Genomic DNA, 22,426 nt, shown 5'->3' on the forward strand with positions numbered 1-22,426 from the left:
GATAGATAGATAGATAGATAGATAGATAGATAGATAGATAGATAGATAAATTTTTAAAAAATGTATCCTTTAAGCGAGGTAGTTGTGGCACACATCTTTAATCCCAGCACTCCAGAGGCTGAGGCAGGCAGATCTCTGTGAGTTTGAGGCCAGTGTGGTCTATAGAGTTAGTTCTAGGACAACCAGGGCTATACAGAGAAACCCTGTCTTGAAAAACCAAAATAATAATTAATAATAGGCAGTCAACCAGCATGGCTCAAAAGTATTTTTTTCCTTGATTTGTAATGTCCTACTAATTAAACACTGAATTTTGTTTCTTAAAACAAAGTCTTATTAGTCCAGGCTGGCCTTGTTGATATTTGAGGCTGGCCTTGAACTCCAGGTCCTCTTGCCTCCACTTCCCAAGAGCTTGAATCAGAGGCCTCCCATCATGCTTAGCATTCCAGGCTGTTTTTAAAAAAATTGAATAAAATAGGTTTCCATTCTTATTGCTAGTTAAACAATTTGATATATTCTAATGTAGACCAAACCTACTTACTCATCTTTTCTTCCAAAATCTCTATAAGCATTCTTAAAGATTAGTTTTCAACAACTTTCCAGTCATTTTGTCAAGTTATAAAGAAAACCCCCACACTGTATTAGTTAGAGCTACCTAATATTTAAAGAATCTTTTTTGAGAGAAACTCATATTCACCCTTAGCTTTAACATTGTCATCTTATGTGATGAATAGATCATTTCATCGTTTTTTTTTCTTTTATATCCTTCCATAAAAAATTACATAGCTTTACGTCGATTGTATACATTTGTCTAGCTTCCACTGCTTGTTTAGTGTCTTCTTGTGTTTATGATTAGGAGTTTCAGCCCATCATCTATGTTGCTTGGTTATCTCGAGAATGAAGTGAACTCGATTTTTGCCTAGTGTCTTTGTTGTTGTTTTAGAGTGATGCTATTACATCCCCTCAGTGGAACATTGTAGCACTTACACGTATTAATTTTGTCTTCTGGTTTCCATATTCTTACTGCCTTAGGTTATAAGGAGTTGTAGCATTCCTCTAGCACTTTGGCAATGACGGTCTTCTTCTTTTTTTTTTTTTTCCTCCAAAAAGATGTTTTTAGGAACACATTCCTCATGTGTGACCTATTTGATGCACCGTGGTGAACGCCAGTTCTCTGTCCTCTTACCTACTGGACGGTGACCCACCAACCTAGTAAATGGATCTATTTTAGGGAGAGTCTAACCAATCCCTGACTCTGCAGTGCTGGATTTCAAAAGAGCTATGAAAAAGGAATTGGCAGTGTATCATTTCAAGTTAGAAAAGTAGATCAGGAACCCGTGTAATGTGTCTAGCCTGAGTGTTCTGTGCAAAATTATCTACATCTTGGCTGTACAATATAATTGAATGCCGGAAGTGTACACTTAAACTTTAAAAGATAAATTAGTTTGTGGTTAATTATGTCCTACTTTAGAGATGCCCTTTCTAAAGAATTGCTGTTTGTCTGAGGTACTGATCCCATTTGGGGGGCTTAGCAGAGTGGGTATTGAGTTAGCCATGGCATAAGGGTATCAGCAGCAGTTTACAAAAATGCGTTTGGTGCCAATGTGAAACAGGAGTGACTATTTGAAATATATTTGTGTCCTTTCTTAGATACATGTGTTATTCTTATTTGTTGTGCTCCCACACACACACACACACAAGTCTGATTTAATTAAATTGTGTTGTATGGGTAATATGGGATTTCACCCCCTCGAAATGTGGGAACTATGGGTGCTAAAGAGATGGCTCTGCTGCTGAGTTGCTTCCTGTTCTCCTACCGGAAGAACTCGAAACTACCTGTAACTCCAGCTCCAGGAATTCAGCACCCCCTCTGGCTTTCTGTGGGCACCTCCCCCCACCACACCCTCTCTAGCTTCTGTGGGCACCTGCACACACACACACGCACACATGCACACACCAATTTAACGATTTAAATGTGGAAGATATTGAACACTACAGCTAAGCTAATTGTTGTGGCACTGTATCTATAGGTGTGTGTACTGTCCTTCTTTTAGCTAAACATAATAATCACCTGAGAAGTGGAGCATGCATCGAGAATAAAAGGAAGGATGGAGGGAAGGAAGGAAGGAAGGAAGGAAGGAAGGAAGGAAGGAAGGAAGGAAGAAAGAAAGAAGAAAGGAAACTAGACTAGTGGACTGTAAATCTGGGGTGAAAGGTATTCTCTGCAGGGCCAGAAGAAGAGGTGGCCAGAGCCCTGAGTATGACTCCCAGGATGACCTCACAGGCTCTGCCTCCACCCCTCCTGTCTTCAGATGATCGCTGACCCATGCCTCCAAGCTGAGGTGATCCTGCCTGACCCATGCAAGGCTTAAGGTCACATGAACAAATACTTCTTTATCTTTGAGCTACTGGGTGGCCTTTAGCTGGCCTCGACCCCTGAGCTGTCTATAGACCCCACTTTGCCATCTTTGATTAGTCAACTGGCACTGACCCCATGGTATTAAGAGTGAAGGCTTCCTCCTGCTGTGCACAAAGAAAGCTGTGGAGAAGAACTAGGACTCATTGCCTTGCTCCCAAGGCTGAATTCCAGGGTTGTTTTTCTTAGGGTCTTTGGCCATATAATATTTTACATAAATACTCTTAAGTACAGGTCAGCCTGTCTTCCTCCATTGTACACTATTAGTTCCAAAAACTCATAGCTGATCGATTTGCTTATCAAAGCCACGGAAAGAGGGGGCTGGAATTAGAAGCAATATGAAGAGTTTTTCAATTCCTTGTACTCTTATTTTGTCAGCTTGATGCATTTGTGTGGAAATAGTCACTTTAAGATGCATGTAGTAGCCGCCGTGTGTTCTGTGTATTCAGTTTGGGTTTCACACAGTCATCTGCAGACTGAAAGCCAACCAACAAACACAGAAAGCACAGAGAAAAGGAGTTTCTGATCATCCCTGTGTGGCAGCCACACATATGTTCTGATCATTTCTCTGTGGCAGCCACTCAGTAGCTATTAGCTGTAGTGTTTGGCAAAAGCACATTTCTGCGACTTGGACTCCCTATTGACATTTGTAGTGTGGAAGGAAACTTAAGAGAAAGAGCCTGGCACTGTGGCAAAGACAGTGAGAGTCAAGGACGGGAAGCTGTAGGACACAGCTCTGTTAAACTCAGTTCTGGTTTGTCCTGACTTTCATTGACAGGAAGATGTTGGAACACGTGAGCACCTGCCTCTTTCTAAGAGAATCAGTAGTGGAATGTGGTCGCTTGCTTATCCCTGACTTCTGAAGAGTCTTCTGATTCCCTGACATTACTGTGTCAGTTATGTAAGCTGTGGCCACATAAGAACACCAAGTCCTGCAGAGTGGCTGTGAAACTGACTTTTTTCACAGTTTTAGTTAAAGTTTAAAAACATACATTTTCATTTAACTGAGTTTGAAGTAAATGGGTACATGAAGCCTACCATTTCATTTGTAAATTTTTGTGAAATCCAAATATAGTCAAGAGACTCCAGTTCCAGATGAGGTAAACATAATTCACTCTGATCGCTCCCACCGACCACAGCTATGAACCCTGGCTGGGATGCACTGAACAGCTATGTGCAGACTGGGAAAGTAAGTAGAGGCTGGGAGGTGCAGGAAAGAGCCCATAGTTTGATGTTCCACAGGCAGACAAAGGAAGGGGTGAATCTGACCTCTCTAGCTTCCTTGTGCCCAAAATTGAAAGTCTGTTAAGGCTTTGAGGACTTTCAGCTAACTGAAACCACAACCCACAGAAAGCAGTTGGCTGCCTGAACCCCCACCAGGCCAATCACCTGCTGAAACAAAAATGGAACGTTCTCAGCAAGGCTTAAGCGAGACCTACAGCCTCATTAGGTAGCATTCTGAATGTCTGGCACACAGTGCAGAATTGCCCAGCCTGCAGAGAACTGGGGGCATCCTTAGTTCGGATGGATAAAAGCTGTCAAGAGAAACCAGTACTGAGATTGGCACAGATGTTGGGTTCTCCGATACACATCAAAGCAGCTTATTATACTGATGTTTAACAAACCAAGGAAGACACTGTGAAACAGATAGACAAGGCTGAGTGTGGTGGTGCATGCTTGTAATCCCAGCACTCTGTGAGGCAGGTGCATGCAGATCACATAGTTCAAAGCCAACCTGGTCTACAAAGGGAGTCTAGGACAGCCAAGGCTATACAGAGAAACCCTGTCTCAAAAAAAGAAAGAGAGAGAGAGAAAGAAGAAAGAAAGAAAGAAAGAAAAAGGAAGAGAGAAAGAAGGAAAGAAAGAAGAAAGAAAAGAAAGAAAGGGAAAGAAAAGAAAGAAAGAGAAAGAAAAAGAAAGAAACAGACAATGGAGGTCCTCAGCACATGGCTGGGTGGATATTTGTGTGTGTGTGTGTGTGTATGTGTGTGTAATGGAAATTTTGGTTTCTTTAAAAACTCAGTTTTGATATGTAAATATGTTTTTGCTTTATTCCCAAGTGTAGGATTCTAGTTGGGCTATAGTTTGTCCACAGCTATTAACTGTCTCGTGTGGGCTATGGCTTTTGCCAGCTGGTAACGGCCTAACACAGGCAGCGCAGAGAGGGCGTGTGGTCTAGGGCTCTGAGGACATAAATTAAGAGCCCAGAAAGAAAGTGTGGTGTTCACTGTTGCCAGGTGTCATGCAGCAGTTTGGAGAGATCTGAGAGAGACAGACGGGGTAGAGGTGTGGAGCAGACAGATAGAGAGAAATGCTTCGGGACACAGCATCATGAAGGGACTTTGTTTCTTGTTGTCAGGGATTGGTATAGAGCTCTAATAGAGCTCTAAAAGAACCCACAGACTCTCAACAACTGGGAGAAGTAAAGGGGCCCTCTCTCCCCACTAACCTCCTCTCTCCTATGTGGAGTTGAGAGACTGGAAGAGAGGTTGAGGCCTAAACACCACAAATAAAACAGAGTTTAAAACCAAGCACTACATATATATATATATATATATATATATATATATATATATATATATATATGGAGAGAGAGGGCAAAGTTTAAAATGATTCATAGAAACATAAGAGCTGAAAACCTAAAACCAAGATCAAAAGGGAAATGACAAAGGGAAGACATCGGTGGAACATTCTAACAGCAATTAGAAAAAGAGATGTGGGGTTTGGCTAAACCTCAGGACCAGTAGAATAATGGCAAAGCAATAAGGCTTCTGGCATCAGAGTTCCAGAAGAAAGGGAGCCAAGCATAGCACTGGAGTCATAAATAAGTGATACCCTGAGACATGCCAGATAATCCAAGTTGCACAAAGGTACAAACATAAACCCAGAGAATTATGCATTATCAAACTGCTGAAACCCAGGATCAAAGCAAAACCTTGAAACCACAGGGAAACAGTGCTTTTCCTGCTGAGGAGCAGTGATTGGCCTGCCTGATGGGTCTGAATCATGGAAGCCATCAGCAAGTGACACTGATATGACAACATTATTTTATTGTCAACTCAGGAACTTTCAGATTTTCTCAGTTCACTGAAAACTAAGAAAATCCAGTAGACCTGACCTAAGAAAGTGACTGAAAGCTGTTCCCCAGACAGGAAGGAGATAATGCCGGGAGAAACTTGAGCCATCTGAAGCAAAGGCAGAGAAAAAGAATTGCGGACTATCTGAAGAATGCCTCTGTTCTCGTTTGGTCCTTTGCATGCGAATAATGGTTAGATTAAAAAGGAAAAGAAGCCTAGTACCACCTGGTTAGGCTTTCAGTGTGTATGATACGTGACCGCTACATAAAGAAGGAGGACAAAGTTACATATATGTTAGGGTCTTTCAATTGAAATAATAGCAATATACACCACATGTGATAACTGTATTGTAATCTAGGGATGAACCACTTAAAATCTGCCAATGGGACATAGACACACACACAGAGAAAGAGAGAGAGAACCCTACACACAATCAATAAAATGGACACTACTGGAAGGTACATTAACCCCAAACAGGGCTATAAACAAAACAGAAGATTAAAAACAGAAAGAAGAAATAGACAAGAAAGAGTAAGATGTAAATGTTCTAAGCAGACCAGTTAAAGGGCATGTTATCAAATGGGTAAACACAGCCAAGTTTTTCCACTGAAAACTTAGCATCTGAGATGAGAGATGCAGCAAGTATAACTTACACAGCAAATTTTAAAGGTGTAAGAGAAAATGTGTAGTTCCCTGTTCTTTTTATTTTAACTACCTGCTAAAATGATATTTCAATATATGGAGTTAAAGTATTAAAATTTCAGAGTTCTTTAGACATTACAAAACCATGAATAGCAGGAACCTTCAAATTACTTGTGTATCGTGCTTTAACACCACTGCTGGGTAGCAATGCTACAAGCTAAGGCTTCTGCAAAATAGGAAAAAGGATATTTCAAGGGCCAGGCAGGGTGGACCAGGAGCTGCATTGTTTCATTTTCTTTGTTAAGACATTAGGAGATTTGGAGGTTCTTTCAGGGCTTGATTCCCAGAATCAGGACCAAATATGGAGCTGTCAATCAATCTGGGCACACAGAGTACTTCTGGCCACTAAAATGTCAGCTTCAGAGCACAGCTCCTGTGGCTCCTCTGTGCCCGCAGCTTTCTACGGTCGAGAGGAAGCAAAATTAAGTAACCATTTTACCTAGCGCCTTTCACAAGTCAGTCAGTTTTATTCACCTTGTCTGAAAGTGCTAAAGCCAGACTACCCCTCCTAAAAAAAAAAGAAAAAAAGTTTTAACCATAGAATCCAGCCTGGAACCAATAAACAGAACTCCCAAGTTCACATGTGAACAATTAAATGATTGAATAATTTTTATTATAGAGCAAAATTGTTCCATAACTTTGAATCAACATATAATATTGTTGAGTGGTAATAATTGTTATAGAACAGTAAGTGGACAAGAACAAAAGCAAGCCAAGACTAGCGCTGTAGTAGGCAGTGAGACAGAGAATGGAGACGGGACTTGTGCACCACCACCATCTAAGGAATTTTTTCTTAACCGGCAAGGCTGGAGCTTTGCAAGAAGAGAATCTGTATTCACAACTCTTGGCTGATGACCTGTCTACTTCTTAGCACTTACAGGCAGTCCAGGAACTATGGACATGCTCTAAAGGTGAGCTCGCTCTCCTGGAATCTTCCTCTCAGTCATCGCTTAATATTTAGCTAAGACCCACCATGCTTACCTGTCTGTCTAGAGTGTGCTTGAGTAGAGCAAGCCGTCTGCCTTGCTCCTAGGACTGAATGACATGCTGCCTACTAGCCCAGAGGTGCTTACACGTATGCTCAAGCCAGATGAGCCAGTACCAACATCTCACCTTCTCTCAGCCTAGCGGCAGGATGTGCAAAGGCTTGTTGGCCTCCCTAAACCGTTCTAAAGAACGCTAACCCGTTAGCGTGCCTATTGAGACTTTTGACCTCATGGAGTGCAGGTATAGTTAGTGACGGAGGGTAATGTGACCAACAGTCAAATTCTGGATAGCACTTGGTCCTAGTTACTAGGTGCATAAGGAACTGAAAGATGACTGGAGATGACTGGGTTCTTGTATTGGTCCTAAGTAAATTAGCTGTGAGACCCAGAATGTGCTGTGGTTCAAGGCCTCTGGACTGACTGTGTTGTAAATTTGAACCACTCAGATATCTTCTCCATGCTAGCCTGGCCCTCATAAACTGTTTCAAATTCTATATGTACAAAACTTCAGAATTATACACTAATTTTGAATGTATTTTGGATCATATCTATGGAGAGGTGTGAAGAGTTGTGATAAAAGAAGGAATGATTGCCTTAGAGATTATAGGAATAATATGTTTGTTTTTTTTTTTTTTTTTCAGGTGAAATTTCATGTATTTGTTTCTTATTCCTGCTGTGTTAGTGGCTCTGTCCAATTTGGGCTGTGATAAAACACTGAATAAAACCTACTTAGTGAGGAAAGGGTTTATTTGGCTTGCAAGTTAAAGTCCCATCTTCAAGGAAAAGCCAGGCTAGGAGCTCAAAGCACAAAGGCTGCTTCCTGGATTGCTTCACCTGGCTAGCTTTCTTTTTTTTTTTCCGTTTTTCTTCTTAATTAATTTTTTATTAACTACAGTTTATACACATTGTATCCCATCTGTAGCCCCCTCCCTTGTCCCCTCTCAATCCTGCCATTCCTCCCTTATCTCCTCCCATGCCTCTCCCCAAGTCCACTGATAGGGGAGGTCCTCTTCCCCTTCTCTCTGACCCTAGCCTATCAGGTCTCATCAGGACTGGCTGCATTGTCTTTCTCTGTAGCCTGGTAAGGCTGCTCCCCCCTCAGGGGGAGGTGATTAAAGAGCAGGCCAATCAGTTCATACAGACTCTGTTCCCATTACTAGGGAACCCACTTGGAGACTGAGCTGCCATGGGCTACATCTGTGCAGGGTTAGGTTATCTCCATGCATGGTCCTTGGTTGGAGTATCAGTCTTAGAAAAGACCCCATTGCCCAGATTTTTTTGGTTCTGTTTCTCTCCTTGTGGAGCTCCTGTCCTCTCCAGGTCTTATTATCTCCCACTTCTTTCATAAGATTCCCCGTACTCTGCCCAAAGTTTGGCTATGAGTCTCAGCATCTGCTTTGATACCTTGCTGAGTAGAGTCTTTCAGAGGCCCTCTGTGGTAGGCTCCTGTCCTATTCCATATTTTCTCCCTCTTCTGATATCTGTCCCATTTGCCTTTCTAAGTGAGGATTGATCATCTTACCTCTTTCTTGCTTAGCTTTTTTAGGTGTACAGATTTTAGTATGTTTATCGTATATTATATTTCTAATATCCACTTATAAGTGAGTATATACCATGTGTGTCTTTCTGTTTCTGGGATACCTCACTCAGGATGATCTTTTCTAGTTCCCACTATTTGCCTGCAAATTTCATGATTTCCTTGTTTTTAATTGCTGAGTAGTATTCCACTGTGGAAATGTACCACAATTTCTGTATCCATTCCTCAGCTGAGGGACATCTGGGTTGTTTCCAGATTCTGGCTATTATGAATAAAGCTGCTATGAATATGGTTGAGCAAATGTCCTTGTTGTATACTTGAGCATATTTTGAATATATACCTAGGAGTACTATAGCTGGATCTTGAGGAAGCACTAATCTTAATTGTCTGAGGAAGTGCCAGATTTATTTCCAAAGTGGTTGTTCAAGTTTACATTCCCTCCAGTAATGGAGGATGGTTCTCTTTTCTCCACATCCTCTCCGGCATATATTATCACTTGAGTTTTTGATCTTAGCGATTCTGATGTGTGTAAGGTGAAATCTCGGGGTTGTTTTGATTTGCATTTCCTTGATAACTAAGGACGTTGAGCATTTCTTTAAGTGTTTCTCTGCCATTTGATATTCCTCTATTGAGAATTCTGTTTAGCTCTGTACCCCATTTTTTAATTGGATTACTTGATTTGTTTGGTTTTTAACTTCTTGAGTTCTTTATATGTTCTGGATATTAGCCCTCTGTCAGACATAGGGTTGACGAAGATTCTTTCCCAGTCTGTAGACCCAGAAATAAACCCACACACCTACGGATATTTGATTTTTGACAAAGAAGCCAAAGCCATAGAATGGAAAAAAGATAGCATCTTCAACGAATGGTGCTGTTCTAACTCGATGTCCACATGTAGAAAAAATGCAAATAGATTCATATTTATCACCCTACACAAAACTAAAGTCCAAGTGGATCAAGGACCTCAACAGAAAACCAGACACACTAAGTCTGTTAGAAGAAAACGTGGGGGAAGAGCTTGAACTCATTGGCACAGGAGACAACTTCCCGAACAGAACACCAGCAGCACAGGCTCTAAGATCAACAATCAATAAATGGGACCTCATGAAACTGAAAAGCTTCTGTAAAGCAAAGGACACTGTCACCAGAACAAAACGACAGCCTGGCTTGCTTTCTTATACAGTCCCTGCTCTCCTGGGTAGGGATGGCACCCCTCACAGTGGGTTGTATTTTGCTGTATCACTTAGCGATTAAGAAAATGCCTTATAGAAATAGCCACACACCAGTCTACATTGGTGTCAAGTTGACCTCTATGAAAGGCTTAAAACAACACAAATATGTTGTCCTATCATTCTTAATATAAGACCAAAATTGGCCTCAGTGACATAACTTTTAGAATGCCCTTCCTTCTGGAGACTCTCACAGGAATCTCTCTTCTTGCCTTTTGTAGATTCTAGAAAGAAGGCCTGGAACTTCCTAGCCTTCTTTACTGTACTTCTACCACTATGATACTGACTCTCTTTCCTCTGTTCCGTTAAAAGAAGCCTTACAATTAGATCAGGACTGTGAGGTAATTCAGGGTAATCTTATTTTTGGTCATCTGAGTATTCACCTGTCCTATTGCCATTCTGTCCAAGCCAATCATTTCAGAGCTGGTGACTTGTCCCTCCATTCTCTTTTCTTACTCGGAAGTTAGTTAGCTCTAGTCAGTGGAAGAAATTAGAATAAGTAGTGTCCTAGGACGACTAAAGAATTTTTCTTCAGCCTCTGAAAGGCTCTACCCTGCAGGGTATCGAGGCAGATGCTGAGACTGAAAGCCAAACTTTGGACAGAGTGCGGGGAATCTTATGAAAGAAGTGGGAGATAGTAAGACCTGGAGAGGACAGGAGCTCCACAAGGAGAGAAACAGATCCAAAAAGTCTGGGCACAGGGGTCTTTTCTGAGACTGATACTCCAGCCAAGGACCACTCATGCAGATGGCCTGGAACCCCTGCACAGATGTAGCCCATGGCAGTTCAGTGTCCAAGTGGGTTCCATAGTAATGGGAAGAGGGACTGTCTCTGACATGAACTGATTGGCCTGCTCTTTGATCACCTCCCCCTAAGGAAGGAGCAGCCTTACCAGGCCACAGAGGAAGACAATGCAGCCACTCCTGATGAGACCTGATAGACTAGGATCAGAGGGAAAGGGAGGAGGACCTCTCCTATCAGTGGCCTGGGGAAGGGACATGAGTGGGAAAGAAGGAGGGAGGTTGGGGCTGGGAGGCAAGGTGGGTGGGAGCTACAGGGAGGATATAAGTGAATAAACTGTAATTAATAAAATAATTAAATTAAAATAAATTAAAAAAATTTCTCTTCAATAGAGCTTGCCGAATATCTAGGTGTTTCTCATTTTTAAAAACAGATTTATTTTAAATTATGTGTATTGTGTGTCTCTGTGTGAAGGTAAATGTACACACGAGGCCCAACATCCTGGAGCTACAGGTAGTAGTGAACTGGAAGTGGAACCTGGGTTTTCTGCAAGGGCAGTACATGTCCTTCACTGCTGAGCTGTCTCTCCAGCCTTCTAGCTGTTCCTTAAGGCTGGTAGCTTGTTTTTTTGTAGACCGAGGACTGTGTTCCCATGTGTGGACAAAGACAGAACCTGTATTCTTATAAAGGAGCAGGGACTTGATGCCTCATCTTAATTTATTTATTTTTTTAACTTCTAATACAAGATACCTTAAATGTTTTCCAGAGATAGACACAGTTTGGGTTTTTTCCTCTGCTGAGCAGGTGGTTTAAAGTCGCACAATGTTGTTTTTCTGAATATAAAATCAGAATGTCCTTGTGAATATGCTCATTAAAATAGAAAAATTGGACTGTATTCATTTGCATTTCAGTCTACTCTTTTGAGTAGATTTTTTTATATCTGCTTCTTGCTATAATTATTTACATCTCTGGTGGAAATGCCACATTCAGTTGTAGATTAATTGTGCAATTATCAAAGGTCTGGAGAGAGATCTCAGAATTCACTGTTAATATCTAGAGAAACACACAGGACACTGAGGAGCTAAATCAGAGATTTCCTGAATGTTCCGCTGGGAAACCGGAGTCATCCATCTCTTCCTGTTGACAGTGCCATGTAAACTCCCTTTAGGGAGTGAGTTGGAGGGTCCAGCGTGGGTTGGGAAGACTCAGGGCCAAAGCTCTGTGCTGCGGAGATCCCTTCTGAGCCATTTAGTCACCTAGAAATGCTAGTGAGTGCATTGCTCATTACCAGGACCATTGGAATGTCCTGGGCACTCTGTTGTCACATTCTAAAACCTCTGGGGTGAGAATGCAGCACTGCTTTGTCTGTGCAAATGGGGGTCCCCCTGGAATTGTGCAAATCAATTAATTACCCTGCAAAGGCAAGCCTTACCCTGCAGGCCTGGCACTCTCAGGAGAAGGCCTGCAGCTCAGGAAGAAACAGACTCCCACACAGATTGACGATTCTTGTATCCTGTGCGACTAGACATATGTGGGAACAGGAACACAGAGGAGGGAGTATCTGACTCTCAATATGCTGGGGTACCAGAAAAGGTTCTTGGAGGGTTAATTCCTCTTGAGCCAAGTCTTGAGATCAACAAGTGATGCCCAAACAAGAAAGAGAATGCCTTCCCTGGCCAGTCTAGCAGTCTGAGCAGCGGAATAGAGGCGCATGCAAAAGCTTTCTGCACTACAAGAATTGTGGCCACAGCCTGCGACTGTATTTTGGGGGCTGTTTCCTGAATCTCCAGAGGACACCAAAATCGGTCGATGGTCAAGGCCCCTAACATAAAATAGCAAAGTTTATGCATGTAAATGACACACATCCTCCTGCATATTTGCAACCAACTCTAGGTAAAACACTATACCTAATGCAGTGGCCATGCTGTGTGGACAGTTATGGTGCTCCATTGTTTGGTAAATGACAGAAAAATAAAAAGAGAATGAAGCTATTAAATGTGGGCCCAGCCGCCCCACCCCCCGCTTTTTTTTTTTTTTTTTTTTTTAAATCCTGTAATTGGTTGAGTTCATGAATGTGGAACCCAGAGCGGCAGAGGACTCGCTGTGTGCCATTATGGCACAAGTGTGAGATTCCTGTGGCAATACAGGGGTGTAGGGGGTGGGTAGGCAGACTTTTGACCCTTTCTGCCTTGATTCCCCACTTAGTAAAACAGATATTGGGAGGTTTAGATGGGTTATCGTAAGTAAAATGTTTCAGACAGGGCCTAACATAAGAGCAGGCAGTTCATGTTAGCTGGTCCTGTTGACAAGGATGATCACAATTGCATTATGAAAGACTGAAAAAAAAAAGATAGGCCAAGTCTGTAATGCCTGTGCCAGTAAGTGTTGATATGATACTGTTGGCTGGGGAAATTGTTAAAGGATTTTTTTTTCTGTTACTGTTTTTGTTTTTAAGATACATATTGAAGCCTTGTAGATTTATAAACATTGTCATCAGTTTTGCAAACTTAATGAAACCCTGGTGAATCTGTTTACTCAGAACCATCAGAGCCCGAGGAAGACAAGTGCCATTTATGCTCAAAATGGAACCAGTGACAGTAATGATTATGTCATGGCAAGCTGGTATGGTTCTTCCTGAGCATTGGTAAACCTTGATCCTGTGTGTAACGTTCTGTGGCTTCTTAGGTAGTGGGGCAGGGGCGAATTCAGGTGAAATGTTGGAGGGCTGGTCTCTCACTTGTTGCGGCCTTCCTCCATAAGCTTTGCTCACTAGTCCCTTTCAGCCAGGCACTGTTTACTGCAGGCCCAGCTTTTCTCTGGGAATACTGATGGCACTCTGCCTTTTCCCACCATTTCTTTCTACAGACATCTCAGGTTTTTGTTGTTGTTGTTTTGACTTCTCAATGTCCAATGACTTGTTTGTAAGCATTGCCTTTGTTCCATCCCTTGCTTCAGCATGTGGGGCGTGGCTTCCTAGTTTCTTGTGATTCTCATTAAGGTGCTGGCTGCTCTTGAAGATACTTTAAGGTTTATTTTCATCTCAACCAAGAAATGGTCTCCATAGCTTTCATCTGTCCATTGATTTTGGCAGCTAATTTGTGGCAGCCCACCATTGTGGGTGAATATACTTTAATTATGTAAGACACCTTTCCAATTCCAATATCACCTTGCACTAAGCTGTGTTTTGTTTAGTTTTGGGTTTGAGATGGGTCTCACTGTATAACTTTAGCTAGCTTGGGACTCACAGAAGAAAGGAAAGGGGGAGGGATCGAGGAGGAGGAGAGAAGAGAAAAGAGACAGACAGAGACAGAGATAGAAAGAGATACAGAGAAAGAAAGAGACAGAGATCTGCTGCCCCTAACTCCTTTAAGATTAAAGATGTATGCTAATGTGCCAGGCCCTAAACAGTTGTCTAGTGTTATTTATACTGTAGTTTTACAGCTTTGTGTTTAGGGACCTGTAGTTTAATGACTGACTGGGAGACAAAGCTATGCCTTGTTAAGTAGCTGTATTTGTATAACAATAAACAGCTTTTCAAGACACTAGACCTTAGGCCTCTAGAATTGGGTATTTTTCCCTGAGCTTTGGGAACATAAACATTTCCACCACTGGATTGTGATTACCATGCAAGACTAAAAAGTTACTTGTATGTTCTACCAAAGGTTGTAAAGATAGATAAATTCAGCAATAGTTTATCAAAACAAAAATTAATAGTGTTGGCAGATAGTAAGAATTTAGTCTATTTACAGTGAAGTTGAATCTTTTATTCTGTGGTCTTTGTCATATCTCTTAACTGTAAACATGAAAATAACCAGAAAGTTTGATTCATTTGCTTAAAAGTATATTTCGTAATTTTTGTTAAAATGCTGAAGATTTAAATTATAATGCATGCATTTTAAAATAAAACTAGACTTTATAAAAGTGGAGAAAGCTCATGCTAATTCACTGCCTTTGGGATATGCATTCTGGGCATTGTTTTTAAGCATTTCAACCAAAAAATGCTTTAATGGAATGTTACAGTCACTGCTCATTATCTTGAATTCACTTGCAGGTCATTTGTTCTTAACTGGCTTTTTTTTTTTTTTTTTTTTAATGAAAAAGTAAGCATTCACTATGTGTTACTCTGAGGAAATCAGTCTCAATTGTTCCTAACAAAAGGCATGTTTTAAAATGAAAGCTCTGAGCAAAGCTGCTTCTGGTTTTCAGTACTTCTAGCGGTACAGATGTTGCCATTGTGATGAAACAGAGCTTATCTTTGGCGTCAGCTGGAGATGAGATTCTGTTATAATGAAATGTTGATCAAATGCTTACGCTGTGATGAGGATATGCAAGTGTGACTATGCCATGCTCAATTCTGTGCTGTAACAGAACATACTCAATCAGTATCTTTATTGGTGCCACATGGAGAAAAAATGTTCTTGTTTCTCTGTGTCGGAATAAATTTCAAGTAAGAATCTAAGCAGTAGTACCAGACCTGTCTTTAAAAGTACAAGGCATGGTTTGGTTTTGTTGTTCTGTTTTATAATTCTGCAGCAAAATAGGACCTAAGATTTTAAGAAAAAAAAAAAAAAAAAGTGATTTATTCTGGCTGACTCGTATAGAGATAGATACTAAGCAGTCCTATAGAGTGATCTGCTGACTTACTGGGAAGGAACAACGAGCAGATCAGGAAAATGCGTACAGTAATTTTTGAAAATGCACAATAAAAGAACGAGCTTAAAAAAGCAAACAACCTCTCTTTTGTATCGTTTAACTCTCAGAAGAATGGGGTGCCAAGGTAGAAATGAATGCAGTAAGCGCTCCCTGCCCTTTGGGATGTTGCTGCTACGAGCTTCCTCAACGACTTCCACAAAGATGTGGAGAGCTTATTATCTCTGAGCTAGATGTTCTGATGTAAGACATTTGGTTTGAGGAAACAATTGGATTAGTTAGTTTGATAATAGTCATTATATCAAATGTTGGAAATACCTTAAATTTTCATCAATACAAAATTAAAGAATGATTCTCTTATCTATTGGATTCTATTGGATGCCTTGTAACTATATAGAATGAGGCTGTGCAGAAAAAAAATACATGGTATAATAAAGAGGAGCAGTGAGATTTATGGATATCTGCTGTACATGTTATATAATAAGATAAAAGAAGAAAACGTGGTGAGCAAAGAACGAGCAGTGAGATTTGTGGGTATCTGCTGTAGATGCTATAGAAATCCACATATAGTCATACTTCACATCTGTTGAAATTGAAGATACAAATCTGTGTTGATATGGAGAAAGTATTCTCAGCAGAAAATATGGAAACTGCAAGTTAACACTGTATGTTTAAGAACAGATAGACGTGGACATAGATGAAATCCCAGAGTGTTTTTGTGACAATACCACAGGCAGGTATTTCTTAGTGATGAGATTATTGATATTTTTCATCTGTTACTTCCTGTGTGTTTATAAATTTTGTACAATCAACAAATATCTCACAGCCAAAGCCACCGTGGAGGGTACCTCCAGCCCTGTAGCAAAGTCAGCTTTAATGCCGATGAAGCACATAATTTAAAGTGTGTTTGTTGGTGGAGTCTGAGGAGGTGAGGACTATAGTCAGAACAACCACCAGCAGACTGCAAGCATAGTAGAGCGACCGTCAGCACATTTGGTTAAGTTGGGAAAGCTGTAAATACACTGTGACCTGTGCAGTGGTCCAGAGGATAGTATATGGATTTCATATGGTCAGCTCATGTTTTGGGGATACTACGCCTGATGGAACCTGAATTGTAAGATGGGAGAACCGTATCATGGATTGCGTCATTAATGTTTTTGCAATCACTGTTTTGCTGTAACCAACTAAAGATGTTGGACTGAAGCCATTAACTTAAGAGTTTGTGAGTGTATACTTTCTGAAAAGAGTAATGGTTACTTATTAATGCGCTAGATAACAACTGTGTGATATGCTTTAAAGCTATCAGCAAAGACCTGGATACCGTAAACAAGAGCTGGCAAATTATCTCATTAAAATATACTAAAAATATCCTTTACATCAGAGTAAAACTGGACAAGAATAGGAAATTTTAAAAGGAGGAGAAAAAATTTAGATGAAGGACTAACTGGAAAGAGAAAAGAAATGAAACAGAATGGGGCAGCGGATACTGGGAAGGATTGGAGTAGGGACATACATATGTATGAAAATGGCATAATGAAACCAATTATTTTGTATGCTATCCTAAGTATTAACTTTTATCAAAAGGAGAAGGATAGATGTGACTCAGTAAGGAGAGCACATGCTCAGCAAGCTCAAGGCACAGGGTCCTGGCCTTCAGGAAGAAGAGAAGTGACCAAAGATATTGCGGGCCACCTTGTGAACCACTGTGGAGATGGCTAATGGTCAGTATTTCTAGAAATATTTATTTTAGCAAAGTGACAGCCAGAAGAGATAGGAGACTAACCCGCAGCCCCGAAGGAAATGAAACAGTTATCAAAAGGAAACCTCTGAACTGAAAAGGTAAGACCCAGATAGTCCAGTAAAACCTCCAATGCTGATATTAATGAGGGTAGTAATATTGCTTATGGAAGAGGGCTTTCAGACACAGAGAAAAAAACTACTAGAACCTTCCGGCAAAAATCAGTGACTGGTCATGTTACTATTTCACCTTTTTAATGAAATGTTTTTATTAATACTTTTGAGAATTTTGGGCTTACATCCAATACTCCCAGATCCACTCTCAGTCCCGGGCCCCTCCCAACTTTGTGTGCCCTCCTCCTCCCTCTTTAATATAATCCACCTGGTCCAGTTTGCTCTACCTGTAAACTCTCGGTGTGGAGCTGTCCCCTGAAGCTCAGCTGACTTACCAGAGGTCACACCTTTAAAGACCACCAACTTCTCCTTTCTCAGAAACCTTCAACTGTCAACAGTTCCTCAGCAGGGAAACAGGCTCTCCACTGGAGCCCCTTTCTATGCCAGGTTGGAATGTTAATTGCTCTTGTGCAGGTCATGTGCATGCAGCCACAGCTGGTGTGAGTTCTGGAGTGCAGTGGGTCTGTCATCTCTAGAAGACACGGTTTCACTCCAGCCCTCTCCTCGGTCTCTGACAGTCTTTCTTACCCCGCTTCCTCGGTGGTCCCTAGGTGTTGAGAGTGGTCCCTGGTCGTGCGGTGTAGATTTCCAACTTGCAGCTGAGCTCTGCACAGGCACTGTCTTTGCCCTTTGAATAGTTGTGAGTTACTGTATAAACCACTGTCTGCACAGTCCCCTCTTTGATGAGAACTGAGCTGTACTAACCTATGGGCACAAAGATTCAACTCTATAGGGCAGTTTGGTACTAGTCTGCATAGCAAGAAAAACAATAGATTCGCTCTTGGGCCTACGCGCTTCCTAAGCCATGGGTTCCATAGTGCCAGGCATGCATCTCCAGGTCACCTTTTCTAACCTTACTGAAGAAGACTTTCAAGTGTTGTTAGTATGTCAAAATGATCCTAATACCAGAAACTGGCGGGGCAGCATGCATGGATGTCTACACTGCGGATCACTCTTTCTTATGAATATTGATGGAAAGCCTTTCAACAGTATATCATCAAATAGAATCTAGGCGCTAAATAAATATCATGACCAAGTTGATTCCATCAGCTTGGCTTGATGTCAGAGAAGCCTATCCGCATAGGAAGTGGACTGAAATAGAAAAATCTGTCTGATCATATTCAGAGGTGCCCAGAATACTTTGCTAAAATTCAGTCATTGATTATGGCCATAGTTATATGACTACATACTTGACAGAACTCAGGGAACTGTGTTTTGAAATAGAATTTGTTTACTGATTGCAAATTTGTCCATAAAATTAACTCTTAAAAGAAATACAGTCAGTTTATAATAACAGAAAATAATCTGATATGCACTCCTGAATACATTAATATTTGGTAAAATTAGGGGTTGGGGAGATAGCTCAGTGGGTAAGAGTGCTTGCTGTACAAGCTTGAGGACCTAAGGTCAGTTCCCCTACATCCATTTTAAAAGCCTGACATCACTGCATACACCAATATCCGCAGCACTGGGAGTAGGGGCTGGAGGGGGGCAGTAAGGGATAGGAGGGTCGGGATCATTGGGGCTTGCTGGCCAGGCAGGATAACTGGGAGGGGAGAAGGGGACAACAAGGTCTGGGTTCAGCGAGAGACTGTCTTACTGGAATAAGTCCGAGAATAATAGTGTAGGATGCTCAATGTCCTTCCTTTGGCTTCCACTCGTACACACACATGCGTGTGCTCCTGCATGCATGCGAACACACACGCCAAAACTTAAAATTTGGTAAAATAAAAATAAATAGAATTTGTCATCTGAGATAGTTAAAATATCTGGGAAATATCTGTGCTTCATAAAGGTAGTTTGTTTGTGCCCGATAATATGCCCCTGTGGCCTTCATGGTTTTGAATTGAAATGTTATTTAGGTTAAAATGTGTGTGGAGGTGCACACCTGCAGTCCCAACATGTGGAAGGTAGAAAGATCACAAGTTTGAGGCCAGCTTAGGCTAGTCAGACCCTGTCTGTTCATTAAAAAGGAAAGGAAAGGAAAAAAAAAGATTGAGGAGCCTTCATCATCCTCAGTGTGTTCATTCTTCCTTCTGAATTCTTCATGTGCAGAGACTTTTAGCCTGGGGAAATCATTCTGCTGTTTGAGACATTGTTAAGATTAATTGAGCCTCCAGATTTTACGTATTCTAAAAGCAATTTAAGTGTGAAGAATCAGGGCAAATTTTACTTCCATATCTGCTGTGTCCCCTTTCTGGCTTACAACCAGGTCTGAAAGACATTGTAGAAGCACTAATTGCATTTTCCTTTCACTTTTGCCAAAGAAGGGAGACCTATCTATATTGTCAACAAGGGAATGGATAAGACAGAATCAACACCCTGAAAGTGGTACAAGTTACAATTCAAAAAAGAGAGGAAAAAGAAACCTTTCCCAAACTTGGCGAATGTAAACCCAAATGTTATTCAATAGACTTCAAGTCGATATGTATAACTGGTCACTTCAATTCCATCTTCATCCGGGTGACAGGTCAGTTTATTCCAGTGATCTCAACTTTGTCTCATCCATACCTATCTCACTACCAGTCACTTCTCAGACAAGAACAAGCTGAAGGGAGCCCTGTCCCTTGTCACACTCCATGCCATTCTATGTTTCTTGTTTTCCTATTGGTCTGCAAGAAAATAGGAAAAGATACCTACCTGCCACCCAGATGGAATAAAAAAAAAAAAATTATCTAGATTTGGTAAAGTGCTTCAATTGTAACCCACTTCACAGCTCCATCTAATCTCCACCCCCACCCCTACTTCCCTCCACCCCATCTTCTCTGGCTTCAAATGGAGCCTTCCCTCACTATCATCCAGTCCTCCCAGTCTCCAGCAAAACCACAGCCCTTATTCCTTCAGCATTTCTGCCATGAGTGTGACAAGCAGCACTCATGGGATGTACACAGAAAAGTCTCACTGTCTCATCTAGTGTCCAGGGCTGCTGTGATGTGGGCAGAGTCTGCACCGTCACGGTAGCTGATCTCCTTCCTCAGTGAGAATGTGTGGCAGGAAAGTAGTCTTCCTGCAGCTTGCTGTGGTCTGGCCAATGGGAGTAAAGATGAAAATGAAGGAGAACAAGGGATATGTTTGGACTTATTTGTCTTGAGATTTTCACACAATATGTTTTCAAGGGAAAAAAATAGGTTTGGGTTGGGGATATGTGACTTCATTCATTGACAAGATGAGCTTGAAGAAGCTGTGGAACACAGAGTAGGAATGTCTGTGCGGTGGTGATATGAAGATAGGTCAGCTTTCTGAGCAACATCAGCATATGGACCTTAGCAAACACTGTAGGAGTGTGTGCTTAAAGTGAAAGAATTGAAATGTTAGGGGCCAGTCCTGAAGGATATAAAACATCCTTGCTCTGTGGAGATGCCCTTTTGACTTTAAAGAAATCATTTGCGTCCTCCAAGCAATGATTTCCTTGCTGACAAGCATTTGTGTAGGAGACTTCTAATGTCACTCCTTTGCATGGGTCTTTATGATTGGTTTGGGAAGACTAGGAATTATTAATTACTTAATTTTGTGATCTAATTAATGTCTCTTGGCTTATACAATTACGTGAACTCACATTTTCTGATGAGTCGGTTTGTTGGACACAGCAAGTTAAGAAATATATATATATATATATATATATATATTCTTATTGAGACCCAGAAAAATAGCAAGTGAAGACTCTAGATATTTATGAGGTTGATTAGCACTCTTCCCTCATGCTCTAAGCTTAGCTACTTACTCAGCTGATAACTTAGTGATCCTCTCTAAATCTCATTTTCCTCACCTGTACCTGCACAAATAATGATCCTTGCAATAATTATCAAGGGGTTGAGGAATGTTCCCAAAATACTTACAAAGATACCTGGAGCAGACGCCCTCAGTAAGCCTAAGCTGTCACTTTACACTCAGTGATAGTGGCATTGTGTGGTGAGAAGCAGCTTCATTTTCGGTCAGAAGTTTTCAAAAGAAAAGTACAGGGCCAGTGAATTGATTCCATGGGAAAAGTGCCTGCTGCCACGCCTTAAGGAATACATTTGACACCTAGAGTCCACAGGGTGAAAGGAGAGAAACAATTCCTGCACTTCTGCGCCATAGCACGCATGTGCCTGCACAAAAAATAAAATTAATTATAATAAAAAGACTTGAAAGGAGAGTGACGAAGAAATGTCCTTACTGTTTACTAATAAATGGGAAATTTGGGTGACTGAACTCCATGGTTCGTAAAATTCCATTTCCAGTTTCAAAGCCTGGCCTACCAAATTTCAGTTGTATTCAAGTTCACAGCTTATATGAGACCAAGGCATTGGAGCAGCTAGACCAGTGGTTCTCAACCCCTTTGGGGTTGCATATCAGATATCCTGCATGTCATATGTTTACATTACAATTCATAGCAGTGGGAAAATTAGTTATGAACTAGCAACAAAATAACTTTATGGCTGGGGTCACCGCATGAGGAGCTGTCTTAAAGAGTCTCCGAATTAGGAGGGTTGAGAACCACTGCTCTGCCCTTAGTGCTTTATATTGCATTTGGTGTTGTGTTTGCTCAGAAGACAGCTTTGTACAAAGGCGACCACAAACCACAAGTTCTTGTCTTTCTCAGTGATAAAACCTGACTATCTTCGAGTTTCTTGGAGGATAGGAAACTCCTGGCTGTTATGCTTTCAGCCAAAAGAATCCCTAAAATGTGTTGCTTAGGAAGCTTTAGGTTGGCACATTAGCTTCAGAGTTTTTAGAACATTTTCTCTTTTCTTCAGAATATCTTTTGGTTTCGGCTACTTAGAGGCAAGGACATGCCTCTCACTACATCAGCTATTGACACCGGAATCTCCAGTTTCTTTCTCGTAACCACCACCTCCTTCTCCTTTCCTTCTTGCTCCTCCTCCTCCTCTCTTCCTGTTGTCCTCCTCCTTTTATTTTCTATGTTTAATGAAAGGTTGAGTTCAACTTGTCAAGCACAGCCAAATGTGTGTATCCCTGTGCAATGTGCTGTATGTTGAGAAGGACAGTGATGTGACTGCAGTAATTCAAAGCAGGGTTTTAAATGAATAAATAAGAATAAGCCTCTGGGATTAGTCCCAATTGAAAAGTTCAGCGACACCAGGGAAGGTTGCATTGCTGGAGGGGATTAACAAATGGCTGGCTGTGGAGAACAGCATTCATGATCCAGCCACATTCTGAGTGATGGACAGCCTCAGCCC

The 22,426-nt window shown here is 41.3% G+C and overlaps 1 protein-coding gene and 1 pseudogene across 2 annotated transcripts in view; both read left to right on the plus strand.

Annotated features, from left to right (window-relative positions):
* The window catches only part of LOC129681951 (dynein light chain Tctex-type 3-like), a 20,542-nt pseudogene extending 4,027 nt beyond the window's left edge, over positions 1-16,515 (plus strand).
* Positions 1-22,426, plus strand: part of Pip5k1b (phosphatidylinositol-4-phosphate 5-kinase type 1 beta) — a 268,382-nt gene that overhangs the window by 51,319 nt on the left and 194,637 nt on the right. The gene's annotated exons all lie outside the window — the stretch shown is intronic.

This window comes from Psammomys obesus, unplaced genomic scaffold (genome assembly GCF_907164565.1).
Source record: "Psammomys obesus unplaced genomic scaffold, mPsaObe1.curated_primary_1811, whole genome shotgun sequence".
In the NCBI taxonomy this organism is placed as follows: Eukaryota; Metazoa; Chordata; class Mammalia; order Rodentia; family Muridae; genus Psammomys; species Psammomys obesus.